This window comes from Cyprinus carpio, chromosome A5 (genome assembly GCF_018340385.1).
Source record: "Cyprinus carpio isolate SPL01 chromosome A5, ASM1834038v1, whole genome shotgun sequence".
In the NCBI taxonomy this organism is placed as follows: Eukaryota; Metazoa; Chordata; class Actinopteri; order Cypriniformes; family Cyprinidae; genus Cyprinus; species Cyprinus carpio.
This window is the reverse complement of record NC_056576.1, coordinates 35,687,998-35,700,301: the sequence shown is the minus strand read 5'-3', so window position 1 is coordinate 35,700,301 and position 12,304 is coordinate 35,687,998. Positions and strand designations below refer to the sequence as shown.

The window sequence follows — 12,304 nt, the reverse complement described above, 5'->3', positions numbered from 1 at the left end:
GTTTTTCTTTTTTCTCAGCATTATTGCCATTTGATTATTACTGATAAGATCATAGACACAGATCTATTTCCACATATCAGATGTTTTGTCCTGTTCTGAAAACATAACTGACTGTTTACATCAATTTTGTATCATAAAAGTAGATGCAAGTGCATTTAACTGCAGCCATGAGCTTCAGGACAAACAAACACAAAGCACACGTGAAAGTCTGTCAGTATGTGAGTTTCGTGCATCTAATAGTACTGCATTCCAAATGGCAGAAATGAAAGCATATCTAAAGTAAAAGACTAAAATAACAGCGAGTGGAAGAACTGTCAAGCAATAGGCCTACGCACATGTCTCACAGCGCATATTCTGTGCAATGAAGCCCGCCACATTTGTCTCAAGGGCACATTTTTAATACTTGCGTGACAAGCTTGCGTACGTACGTCATAGGCTATAATCGATTATGGTATTTTACTGCATTGATGCAGAATCGTCCACATCCATATCGATGCAACAATTAATTTTGACACCGCTACTTGCACAGCCCATTTTTGCATGTATGTAAATATAAGTTATGGTTGCAATATAAAACACTTGCTACATAAAACAACTCCGAATATGACAATGCATGTATTGTCTTTGATGGAAATGGTGTAGATAAATGACATTGAAGCTAACCAGAGGGAAGAAAAATAAAATAAAAAGAGATCTCTTTACCATTTCAAATATTTCTCCTAGACAGAAATGATGTTACCTTAAGACTGAATGGAAGATCCAAGATGGCGCCGAGCATGGCGGCCGAGTTACGAGCTCTGAGTAAACTTTACAGTTTTTTGTTTGTTTTACTTGTTATTTTGTTGTCCTACGTGTTTGATTTTTGTATAACTGTCTACGATTGTCATGATCCAGTCTTTGAACTGCCGTTAATTCACCACACAGACTTTCACACTCCACAGTACACCCTGGACTACATTTCCCATGATAAATTGCACCAATCACAAGTTCACCTGATAACAATCACACCATGCACCTGAGACCAATTACACACACACAATTAATCAGACAAGCTTTATAAGCATTGGACTTCCATTCACACAGGGCTGAGTATTGTTCTGCATATATCCCTCTCTTTGCGATAGCTGCGATACCAAGCCAGTCCGTGTGTGTTTTCATAGTCTTGTCTTAGTTTCTTGTTTTCATAGTCTTGTCTTAGTTTCTAGTCTTCATAGCCTTGTTTCAGTTTATAGTTTTCATAGTCTTGTGTCAGTTTGTTGTTTTCATAGTCTAGTCTTTTCCTTGCCCTGCCCTCCTTCTCGTGTTTTGACCCGTTTGCTCTGGGTTACTGGATTACCCCTCTTGTCTACCCCTCTGGATATTGTTCGCTCATCAAAGACCCACGCTTGCCCTAGGATTATTCTTGTGTCTTGCCCTCTATATACCTGTTTGCCATTGTTTGACCCATGCCTGTTATGACCATGCCTCTGTCTAATAAAAGCTTGCACATGGATCCGCACGTCTCATGTCTCATCAGCCCCGTTACAGAATACTCAGCCACACGAGGATCCAGCTGCTTTTCTGAGGAACATTGGCCAGGTATGGACACGGCAAGAATTTTGTTAGCCCTTAGACAAGGCCCGCGATCGCTGAAGAACTATGTTCGCGAATTTTTAGCCATAGCACACTATTCGGACCTACTGGACTGTCTTTTGATAGTTTTTTTGTGATGGCCTTAATCAACCTCTACTATCTGAGGTTAGACGAGAGGGTCCGCGTTCATCACTCTGTCAGTTTTTGGACTATGCTTTGTGGTGTGTTGGCTCTTCATTCACTCTGGGTGTTGCGGAGGAAGAACGCGACACCACACTCACTCATGTAATGGCAGCCGCACTAGAGCACAAGCACAAAATGGCGGTAACAGCAGAGCCCGATTGCAAAATGGCAGCCACAGCTGATCTTCACGAGTCAAGTCAAGTCATGGTTCATCTTCATGAGGCCAGTCAAGTCACCGTTGATCATCATGAGGCAAGTCAAGTCACCGTTGATCGTCATGAGACAAGTCAAGTCACAGCTGATCTTCCTGAGTCAAGTCAAGTCACAGTTGGTCTTTCTGAGTCAAGTCACATCTACGCTGACCTCCCAGAGTCTCTTCACTTCTCAGCTAACTTTCCAGAGTCCCGTCATGTCACAGCTGCCAATCCTGAGTCAATTCGAGTCACCGCTGATCTTCACGAGTCCAGTCAAGTCACAGCTGAACTACCAGAGTCTCGTCACGTCTCGGCTGAATTTCCAGAGTCTCGTCACGTCTCAGCTGAACTTTCATAGTCTCATCAGGTCTCAGCTGAACTTTCATAGTCTTGTCATGTATCAGCTGAACTTCCAGAGTCTCGTCACATCACAACGGATCGTTCAGAGTCACATCACTTCACAGCTGATATTCCAGAGGCTCATCATGTCTTGTCTGTTGCACCCAAAGCCTGGAGGTCAGCTCTTCAGTATCCCAGACTGGCATCCAGCATGGAGGATCCACCGCTGTTGTCAGTAAGAGCAGCTGGTATCCCTATACCAGCGTGCTCAACCCCTCCTGTTCAGGAACTAATTCCCCATTCTGAAGTGCTTCCCATGATGGGGATCGCTTTATGTTGCATTTGGGCTGCATACACCACTACTGAAAGGGGTGGTGGCATCCACTATGATTTCTCCAGAGGTGGCAACTAATGCTGTTGAACCTTCCGAGGTAGTGGCACTCGCTGATGTGTTCCCAGAGGTGATGGAGTCCGCTGCAGTTTCTCCAGAGGTGGCAGCACATGCTGCAGAACCTTCCGAGGTGGCGGCACTCGCTTTAGCTCCTTGCGTGGTGGTGGTGCCCAGAAACTCATTTTCAACCCGTTATGTCACTGTCGAAGGAACTATTAATGAACTCCCCCTGTTTTCTGTGGGTACCGCTGTAGAACTTCTAGAGGTTGCGGCATCTGCTGCAGAACCTCGAGAGGTGTCAGTGGTATCAACCTGTGAACCCTCTGCCTTTCCTGTCATGGACAAGGAGGCTGTCTGTGAACTTTCGTCCTGTCCTGTTACGGCTATGGAGGCCGTCCATGAACTCTCGTCCTGTCCTGTCACGGCTATGGAGGCCACCTTTGACTCACTGCCTGTCCTGTCACAATCACGGAGGCCGCTCATGAACTCAATGCCTGTCCTGTCACGGCCACGGAGACCGCCTACAAACTTCCTATCTGTCCTGTCATGGTTATGGAGGCTGTCTGTGAAACTTCGTCCTGACCTGTCATGGCTATGAAAGCCGTCTATGAACTCTCTGTGTTCCCTGCCTCGGTCCCTTAGACCATGAATGCATTGCCTATGTTGTCTGTCTCTGTTTTCCCTAGGCCACGGTCTCTGCCATGGGTCCCAGCCCCATCTGCTCCACCCTGGCGGGCTTCTGTTCCATCTGCTCGGCTGTGGTAGTCCTCTGCTCTGCCCTGGTGGGCTTCAGTTCCATCTGCTCCAGTGGGCTCCAGTTCAGCCTGCTCAGCCCTGGTGGGCTCCAGTTCCTCCTGCTCCGCCCTGGTGGGCTCCAGTTCCACCTGCCCTGGCTGGTGGACTCCAGTTCCGTCGGCTCCTCCCTAGCGGGATCCAGTTCTGTCTGCTCCGCCCTGGTGGGCTCCGGTTCTGCCTGCTCCACCCTGGTGGACTCCTGTTCCGTCGGCTCCACCTGGGCTTCCTGCTCTGCTGACTCTGCCTCAGTCCCCGGCCACTCCACTTCCACATGGACCTGGCCCCCCGTCCCTCCCCGAGTTCCGCCTCCGCTCCACCGCCCTCCTAGATTGTTTAAGAGCGTCTGGAAGCCGCTCCTTGGGGTGGGGCTATGTTATGATCCAGTCTTTGAACTGCCGTTAATTCACACACAGACTTTCACACTACACAGTACACCCTGGACTACATTTCCCATGATCCATTGCACCAATCACAAGTTCACCTGATAACAATCACACCATGCACCTGAGACCAATTACACACACACACACACACACACACACACACACACACACACACACACAGCACAATCAATTAGCTTTCCTTTCACACAGGGTGAGCTGTTTTCATAGTCTTGTCTTAGTTTCTAGTTTTCATAGCCTTGTTTCAGTTTATAGTTTTCATAGTCTTGTTTTCATAGTCTAGTCTTTTCCTTGCCCTGCCCTCCTTCTCGTGTTTTGACCATTTCAAATATTTCTCTTAGACAGAAATGATGTTACCTTAAGACTGAATGGAAGATCCAAGATGGACGGTAGCAGTCTTGTCTTAGTTTCTAGTCTTCATAGCCTTGTTTCAGTTTATTGTTTTCATAGTCTGGTTTGTTTTACTTGTTATTTTGTTGTCCTACGTGTTGGATTTTTGTATAACTGTCTACGATTGTCATGATCCAGTCTTTGAACTGCTGTTAATTCACCACACAGACTTTCACACTACACAGTACACCCTGGACTACATTTCCCATGATAAATTGCACCAATCACAATTACACACACAATTAATCAGACAAGCTTTATAAGCATTGGACTTCCATTCACACAGGGCCGGGTATTGTTCTGCATATATCCCTCTCCTTGCGATAGCTGCTATACCAAGCCATTCCGTGTATGTTTTCATAGTCTTGTCATAGTTTCTTGTTTTCATAGTCTTGTCTTAGTTTCTAGTCTTCATAGCCTTGTTTCAGTTTATAGTTTTCATAGTATTGTGTCAGTTTTATTGTTTTCATAGTCTAGTCTTTTCCTTGCCCTGCCCTCCTTCTTGTGTTTTGACCCATTTGCTTTGGTTACTGGTTTACCCCTCTTGTGTACCCCTCTGGATATTGTTCGCTCATCGAAGACCCACACTTACCCTAGGATTATTATTGTGTCTTGCCCTCTATATACCTGTTTGCAATTGTTTGACCGATGCCTGTTATGACCACGTCTCTGTCCAATAAAAGCTTGCACATGGATCCGCACGTCTCGCGTCTCATCAGCCCTGTTACAACGATAGACACACGCTTTTAAATATAGGTTCCTACATCACAAAACTCAATCCAGACTTTGAGTTCTTGAATGCCGGCGCTTTGTTTACAAACACCGCATCAGAGCCCTTTGTCTGGGCTGCATGGTCACGAACGAGGAAACGCAGCTGGAAAAGGGGGAAGAGAGCCGGCGTCCTTGTCAGACTCAGACGTCGTCCCCTCTGACCTCCTCTCCCAACCATTTTGCTGGCTAATGTTCAGTCACTGGACAACAAACTCTTTGAACTGTGGACACGTATCTCATACCAACGAAAGAAACCTGGATGTCTGCAGCGGTTCCAGACTCAACTATCGAGCTTATGGGGTTATCCATGCACCACTCGTACAGAATGAAAGAGCTCACAGGGAAAAGCAGAGGTGGGGGCATTTGTTTCTTTATCAACAACTCGTGGTGTGATGAAAGGAACCTACAATCTATTAAATCCTTCTGCTCCTCTGATCTGAAATTTCATATGCTTCTGTGTCGACCATTCTGGCTACAGAGAGAATTTACAGCGGTCATAATCACAGCTGTCTGCATTCCCCCTCAAGCCAACACAGACCAGGCACTCAAGGAACTGTATGGGAATATAAGTAAGCAGGAAACCGCGTACCCAGATGCGGCATTTATTGTTACGGGGGACTTTAACAAAGCCAACTTCAGAACAATAGCTCCAAAATATTTTCAACATATCACCATCAACATGCGTGGTGATTGTGCACTGGACCTCTGCTACTCTCCTTTCCAGGATGCCTACAAATCTCTCCCCCGCCCACCTTTCGGCAAATCGGATCACGCTTCCATTCTGCTCCTGCTTGCTTATAGGCAGAAACTGCACCCGCCCTCAGGACAATTCAATGCTGGTCTGACCAATCAGACGCTATACTACAGGACTGTTTTGATCAAGTGGACCGGGACATGTTCTGGGCAGCGTCTGATGACGACATAGAGGCGTACTCAGAAACTGTAACATGTTTCATCAGGAAGTGTGTAGAAGATGTCGTGCCGAAAAAAACAATCCACATCTACCCCAACCAAAAACGTGGATTAGTAGCGATGTTCGAGCAGCCTTGTCAGCGTGGATGTTACGGTCCGCGACCTTTTGCGCTGTACCTGTTGTTGTTGTTGTTGTTTTTTTTGTCTCTGCTCAGTTCTCACTCTCATGCTCTTAGCTACCACCTTGTATTTCTATTGGATTCTATTGGCTATCTTTGCTGTAAATCATCATTAACATCTCATTTCCTTTGCCAATCATGCTCTCGTCCAAGAGGTTTAAAAGGAGAACATCCACAGAAGAGAGGAGGGATGTTTCCTGCTGTGACTATTGTGTGCGGTTGTCGCATTGTTGCTTTCTGATCTGATGTCTTTGTCAGCTCGCTGTTGGTTTGGAAGACAAGGAAGGAGTGGAAGAGTTTAGTAAGTCACGTGACCTACATATCTGCATGTAGTGATCTTGGATGTATTAGAAACACTAGTTTAGTTGTGTGCACTTGTTTTTGTATGTTTTGGTTTTAGTACATTTAGTGTAGTTTATGACACTTTTGCGTGGAAGAATTTTTCTTTTTCTTTAATAGTTTAGGGGTTTGGGAATTTAGTTAGTGTTTTTTTTTTATATTTTATTTTATGATTTAAGCGCCACTTTAACTTCCCTTCTCTCCTTTGTCTTGTCTGTTTAACTTGTTGTTCCTTGGGGGCAATAAATATTTCTTGTAGTGCAGTTTGTGTCATGTGTTCCATTGCCTCCTCTGTCCCTGGCTTATTTCTTTAATATGTTAACTTAATGTTGCCTCCTTTAATCCCTAGACAAAAAGTTACATCAGAGACGTAACATTAAATGGGGGCTCATCCTGGATATATTTTATCATTTTTCTCCCTGTTTAGGAAAGAGAAATGGTCAATTATGCCCTTTATATAAATTGGCATGTTGAGAGAGGTTGGGGTGGTGGCAAATGGAAGTGTTGATTTTTGAGTAGTTGTGACATGTGGTAAAAGGCAGTGAGTAATGTTTTTTGTTGAAGGTAGTCACATTTGTAATGCACTTGAAACATGTTCAGTTTAGAAGAGTTTGTTAAGTGTCCTTCGTTGGAACAGCTTAACTTGTGTCGGAAACAGGATTTGTTTGCGATAGCTGATCAATTTAGTTTGACAGTCAATAGTCAGAATCGTAAGGCTGATATAAAGAGTAGAATAATAGATAAATTAGTCGAGCTAAATGTCCTTCTGACGTCAGGAGTTGTGATGGATGAAAATGCCGGTTTTCTCAGCCCTAGTGACGTGGCAGTGGCTTCTTTCAGTTTGGGAGATGCGGCTGTACTGTATGTAGTGGCGGAATTAATGTTGAAGCGGAGGTGGAGGCCGAAGCAGATACGAAAGCCGGCTTGCCACCATTTGATCTGTTATCTCCTCTTTCTTTGGGTTCCAGAGATGATATGCGAATGAAAGTCTGCTTGGCTCATCTCCATTATGATGCGCAGGAGCGTACTCAGACACGTCGGGGTAAAATTGATTTACGTTTGCAGATACGCAAATATGAAATCGAGGCTGATACGCAGGTGAGGCTGCGCCAGCTTGAAGTTGATGCTAAGGTTGCTAGAGAGCCTGTTATACGGCCAGTCCCAGCTCCTTTATCTGCTGTTTCTCCGGTGACTGTCATCCCACTGCAAATTTGCTCAATTCAGTGAATCAGAAATAGACTCCTATTTTAATGCTTTTGAGCGGATTGCTAAGTCACTTCATTGGCCTAGTGAAGTTTGGTCACTGTTGCTTCAAAGTAAATTGGTATGCAAGGCTTTGGAAGTTTATTCTACGTTATCTGTTGAAGAGAGTCTGAAGTATGATTCTGTAAAGTCTGCCATACTTCGTGCATATGAGTTAGTACCTGAAGCATATAGGCAGAAGTTCAGAACTTATAAGAAAACTTCTAGCCAGACGTTTGTGGAATTTGCTCGAGATAAAACAAAACTACTTAATAAAATTTGTGTTCTCAGGCAAACAATTAAAAATTGTTTGCCTGAGAAAGTGGTAGTTTACCTGAATGAACAAAAGGTAACTTCAATGTTATCTGCTGCTGTGCTAGCTGACGAGTTCATTTTAACTCACAAAAATGTTTTTGTACCTATACGTTCGGAAAATTTGCAACCGATTTTTGATGTTCCCGGAGTCCAGTTTGTGCGCTCGAAAGTTAATTCACCGCGAGCTAGAGAGGATCGCGAGTGTTTTTATTGTCATAAAAGAGGACATATTGGTGTAGATTGTTCATTGCTGAAACGAAAACAACAATTACTATCGAAGTCAGTAGGTTTTGTGAAAACTCTTAACCCTGCTGTTGTTTGCTCTGGTGACAAAGTCGAAGAGACGTATCGACCATTTCTTCTTAAAGGCCTGATTTCTCTTTCTGGAAATGCTGATGAGCAAAAGGAAATTATGATGCTTCGGGATACTGGTTCGATTCAATCTTTTGTAGTGGAGAATAAGTTGCAGTTTTCTGATGAAACTTCATGTAGCTCCAGTGTAATTGTACAAGGTATTGAGATGGGATGTTTAAAAGTGCCTTTGCAAAATGTGCATATGCAAAGTGATTTGTGTTCTGGGTTTGTTCGAGTGGCAGTTTGTATTTCCCTTCCTGTGAAAGGAGTAGATTTCATATTGGGAAATGACTTGGCTGGAGGGAAAGTTATGCCCTTGTTGGAGGTTTTGGATAAACCAGAAGTCTGTGTGACAAATGAGGTGGGTGAAACATACCCTCATGTTTTTCCCAAGTGCGCGGTTACCCGTGCGCAGTTGCGAAGCTTAAAAGAAGTGGAGTTGAACGACTCATTTTTTCCTGCTGTAGTTAATGGAGAGAAAGAAGAGACTCTTGTGTGGCAGCCATCTTACAACGGAGCTCTTCAATGTTAAAAAGAATCTCTTGAGTGACCGGCATGATGTGAGCAGGCTCTGGCTTGGAAGACGTGATGTGAAGAGGACTTGGCGTAGCAGGCATGATGGGAGAAAACCCTGGGGTAGCAGACATGATGTTAGAGGACTCTGGCTTGGCAGACATGATGTGATCAGGCTTTGACTTGGTAGACATGATATGAGTAAACTGTGACTTAACTGGCATGTGATGAGCAGGTCCTGGAGTAGCAGGCTTGACGTTAGCAGACTTTGGCGTAGTAAACATGACGTGAGCAGGCTGTGGCTTGGCAGACATGAGATGAGCAGGCTTTGGGGAAGTGTCATGTTCCTCTTCCATGACACCCACAGTGAAAGCAGACCCACTCAACTGTAATGCTAAGTCAGTGTATTGTTTAAGTGACCAGTGTGGAGTATTGCATGGCATTAACTGAGAAGAGTTCTTGTTTAAACCAAAATAGAATATGTCCTTCAGTAAAGTATCATTAATATCTACCAGGTAGTACAGTTGGCAAAAATCTGCCACGTAGTCCTCAACAGAGCGATTACCTTGACAGAGGCTCACTAGGCGATCTGCTGGATTCATTTTGCTGGTCATGTTTTCTGTAACGAGTCCACTGAAGGTGAGCGTAGATGAACCCAAGTGCAGTTTATTTACAAGGTGCAATCCAAAATCCAAACACATACACAGACTTGACTTGACTTGACGAGGCATGAACAGTCTTGACTAGAACAGACTAGACTCATCAACAGCAGGTACATACGTTAATACACGACATGGCACAATGGCAAAAACATGACTACTTATAACAAATAATACAGGTCACATGACAAAAGCAAACCAATGGGGAACAAGACACATGACTAAAACAAACAATCAGAACATGACACAATGAACAAGAGGAACCAATAGCATGAAGACAAGAGAGCAAGGGAAGCATGACACTAACAGAATGAAACAAACTACAAAATAAAAAGACATGAAAACAATGAAACAAGAAACAAAACCCATAACAGACCTTACATTAAGGCATCCGGTACATGATTATTTCCAACAACAAATTATGTGCCTAAGTACATAAACATTGTCCTATAAAAAAGTAACATTATCCTTATTTCTGCATAATTTCTCTCTCAATATAGCCTTTAACTCTGAATTTATGAGTTTCCTCATTTATTTAGGGCCTTTCAAGTATTTGACTTGATGCACACTTTGTAAAGTTGTTGAGATCTCTTCTAAAGCAGTACAGGAGACAAATATGAGACCCCGAAATTATTTAACTTAAGAGAAAAATCTGAGCACAGTGTGTGATGTTCTTGAGATCTCTAATCTAAACTTTTGAGGAGACAAATGTGAGACCCCTAGCCTAGTCTCTAGCTAAGGAGAAAAGTGTGAGCACAGTGTGTGAGTTTGTTGCAATCTCTTCTAAAGCTTTAAAGGAGACAAATATGAGACCACCAGAGTCTTTAGACTAGGAGAAATATCTGAGCACAGTGTGTGATGTTGCTGAGATCTCTTTTAAAACTTTCAAGGAGACAAATGTGAGAGATCCAGTGTCTCTAGCTAAGGATAAATATCTGAGCACAATGTGTGATGTTGTTGAGATCTCTTTTAACGCTTTAAAGGAGACCATTGTGGGAGTGTTAGAGTTTTTGTCTCAGGAGACAAGTTTGAGAAGCAGGAGACTCAAGCAAAAATCTCCATTCGATCTTAAAGTAACCTCATTTCTGTCTAGGAAAAATATATATGAGATGTTAAAGAGATCTCACTTTTGATTTTTCTTTCCTATGGGTATGGAACAGCAGAAATGCAGCCGTTACCTTGGTAACTCCGTAACCAAAGCAGCTGTGCTACTTTTTGTTTCTGAACTTTAATGTGTTTGAAACCTTTTTGATAACACTTTATAATAACTTTCATTAATAAATCATTAACAAATATTATATAATGCTAAATGGATCATTAGTTAAAATATATTCAAAGAGTTAGAAATGTGAGAATTGGCTTGTTAATGTGTGCTGATAAACATATTAAACATTACATAATGTTTAACAAATCATTATTTCATGTAAGTTAAAATGTTTAAAAATGTCATTAAACTATCAATTCATATGATCAAACATTTATTGAAAATCTACTGATTTTAACAGATGTTCTAAAATGATTGAAAGCTTCTATTAATTCACAACACTTTTGCTGCTGTTGAGGTGTGATATGGGTAGGTAAGGGACGGGTTTGGTGGTATGGGTAGGTTTAAGGGTTGGGGTCAATTTGATTACTATAAGGGAACACGGTTCAATCTGTTTATATCATATTGTTTTGATAAATAAAAAAGTATTTTCTTAAAAAAATTATTTGTTTTCCCTGTTTATTTATAATTCAATGAATATCCTGTTTAATGATACACTGAAGAGTAGTTTACTAATGTGAGTGTTGAGGCAATAAATAAATTTTTTTGCACCAAAATTACAATCGGTTATGTCTTTAGCAACCATTTAGCTTAACTTAACCAGCCACCCTTTACACAGTCTTGTTACATTAGCTAAAACGCCAATGCCCATAAATATACTAAATGATCAGTAATCATTTATAAACATTTACAAATGATGAATAGTTTCAACTTTAGATTGTCTACTGAAAAAGAAAAAACATGAACAAATGATTAATAAATGATTAGTAAAGATGCGTGAATAGGGTAAATTCAGGTCTTTCAGGACATTTTTTGCCATAGAGATGACTGCTCATGAAGGTAATAAAGGGGTCCTATTGTGCTTTTTCACTTTTTCAACTTTAGTTAGTCAGTAATGTTGCTGTTTGAGCATAAAAAAGATCTGCAAAGTTACAAAGCTCAAAGTCCACTTCAAAAGGAGATATTTTATTGAACAGAAATCACTTTTCAAAAACTACAACAAACGAATCGTTTGGACTACAGCGCATATTTTCCGGGATTTGTGACATCACAAAAACTGACAAATGGGATACAACCTTGTTGAGCTGTACTATAGAAGGCAACGACTGTTATCACTATGTCGGAGACGTGCTAGCTTTCTCAAAGCAGACGAACTTAGAATGGTTACCAGGGTCCCAGATCCTGTCGGAACAGGATCTGGGACCTCTCAGGTTTTGACTGTGTTTCGGTACCTACTTGTGCGGATCCACCACCTCACGTGGTATAAAATCAACAATAACACAAAACACAATATGTTACACACACACACACACACACATATATATATATATATATATATATATATATATATATATATATATATATATATATATATATATATATATATATATATATATAAAACATGCACATTTTTAAGTACATTTCACATTATTTATTAGTTTCTATTTTTTTATTAAGTGGGACTCAGACGTGAAAAGTGCTGCGTAATTA

General features: G+C 42.0%; 1 pseudogene; it reads left to right on the top strand.

The window, feature by feature from the left end:
- The first annotated feature begins 2,674 nt into the window (after positions 1 to 2,674).
- Positions 2,675 to 12,304, top strand: part of LOC109086240 — a 32,739-nt pseudogene continuing 23,109 nt past the window's right edge.